Genomic DNA, 2159 nt, shown 5'->3' with positions numbered 1-2159 from the left:
AACGCAATTTTCTCAACAATTTCTCAACTTGAATATTACCCTAATCCTTTGAATAAATGTTTGAAAAATTGTTGAAATTTTGCATTTTACAAACGTTTGTATTTATTGGGGAGTTTTGGATATCTTAAATCCCAATAAACACAGGATGAGCGTTTTTCAAATGCAACAACTTTTCAGTTTGAGGGTAAATATAACTTTCAACATAAATTCAACTTGACTTGAAACAGCACATCTTCAATACATCTTCAAATTGTTTGCGAATTACTTCCAATTTGCCAAAATGTTGATGAAATCTTTGAAAAGGTGTTGAAGATAATATCCTGCCAGCATTTCAAAGCATTTCAAAGTTCCATTTCATCCTCATCGCTACCACAGACTCGTAAGTGACACTGCAACAATCGCCAACTGTGATGGGGTAAACGTATCAAAAAGTACAAAATGAGCATGAAAGTATTTTGCCTCAGTATTGTCACATGAGCCATTTTATATTTTGCGAAACACCAAGCGCAACTAGCTTCTTATAATTTATTTAAATAAAATCGATAATGAAGTGCTGAAAACATACCCTGCCAACATTTTTGGAATTTGACGACACTTCTGAGAATCTCCACCACGTCGAAAACAATCGTATACGATATCAAAAACTCGTCGGAAAAGCGCCGTCACTATTGAGAAGTTGTACCACGCAAAAGTTACTACAAAAAGGTTTCGCATGAGTGCAATTATTAGGTGCCTTTATAGATCAATTTAGAACGACGCCAATAAGGGACCCTCCAAACAATCAGAAAAAGTGCATTTTAAGATAGTTGTAAAAGAATCATTGTGGTCGAGTAAAACACGTTTGTTTAGATATTTATTAATTTGATTAAACATTTACAAATTCTTAAAAATATAACATTTATACCACTATCACATTACATTTAACATAATTTTTGGCATTAATGATGATGTTGAGTTACAAGTAGCGAGTTACATGTTGCTGCGTCTATCAACCAGTGTTTTTATTCCATGGAGGCAGCGTGTCTGTAAAATATCTGAAAAACAATCACTTTATTCCGTTTGGAAAATCACCAAATTGTTCACCAATATACCTTTCACAATTTTAAGCGTATAATCTATGTTTTCAGAACTTTATTTTCGTTTTTATTTAATTAAAATATAACAAGCTGGTTGCGCTTGGCGTTTAACAAAAAAATGGCTTTTTTTAACAGTAGGGATGGCAAATTACTTGCATGTACTTTTTGATGTACCTTTTCATGATGGTTGAAGTGACATTTACGAGTCTGTGGTAACGATGAGGTTGACATGGAACTTTGAAATGCTGGCAGGGTAGTTATTTTGCTTAAAATTGTAAAAGGTATATTGGTGAACAATTTTTGACTTTCCAAATGGAATAAAGTGATTGTTTTTCAGATATTTTACAGACACGCTGCCTCCATCGAGAATAAAAACACTGGCTGATAGACGCTGCAACATGTAACTCAACATCATTCTATTATTAATGCAAACAGTTATGTTAAATGTGTTGTGATAATGCACCCAGGCGATACTTTTTTGTAGTAACTTGGCATGGTACAACTTCTCAATAGCGACGGCGCTTTTCCGACGAGTTTTTGATGTCGTATACGATTATTTTCGACGTGTTGGGAATTCTTACTAGTGCCGTCAAATTCAAAAAATGTTGGCAGGGTATGAGAAAACTTTGACAAAACACTACCCTAAAATGCAACGAAAACACCATGTGGTTTTCAATACTTATTTGTGCCACGAAGTTCGTGGTCAATTGGAAGAAATAAAAAAATTTGAAAATTTTAGACAAATAACTGAATTTACTCCAAATAGTTTATAATAATAGGTAAGTGAAAATATAAAATGAAATAAAACTTTAAGGAAGTCACTAAATGTATATATCTTTGCAGAAAACTAAAATTACGGATTCTACGTTCTTGAAAACATTAAAAAGCTGACCGATGAGAAAATGTTGGGCAATTGACTGGAACTGCTTCAAATAGTTTATAATAATTGGTAAGTCTATATGAAAAATTAAATCAACACTTTAGAGAAGTAACTGAATTTAAATCTCTTTGCAGAAAACTAAAATCTTTGGATGCTACATTCTTGCAAACATTAAGAAGCCGACCAATGAAAAATGTGGCTTA

General features: G+C 32.9%; 1 long non-coding RNA gene across 1 annotated transcript; it reads right to left on the bottom strand.

Moving 5' to 3' along the window:
• Positions 1–820: 820 nt before the first annotated feature.
• On the bottom strand, positions 821–1203 carry LOC142223081 (uncharacterized). The gene is made up of 2 exons (XR_012718549.1): positions 1092–1203; positions 821–1034 (listed from the first exon to the last, which is right to left on the bottom strand). It is a non-coding gene; the product is annotated as an uncharacterized LOC142223081 (long non-coding RNA).
• Between the last annotated feature and the right edge of the window lie 956 nt (positions 1204–2159).

Source organism: Haematobia irritans, chromosome 2 (assembly GCF_050003625.1).
Source record: "Haematobia irritans isolate KBUSLIRL chromosome 2, ASM5000362v1, whole genome shotgun sequence".
NCBI classification, from domain to species: Eukaryota; Metazoa; Arthropoda; class Insecta; order Diptera; family Muscidae; genus Haematobia; species Haematobia irritans.
The sequence above is the reverse complement of the archived record's forward strand: the minus strand, read 5'-3'. Positions and strand labels throughout refer to the sequence as shown.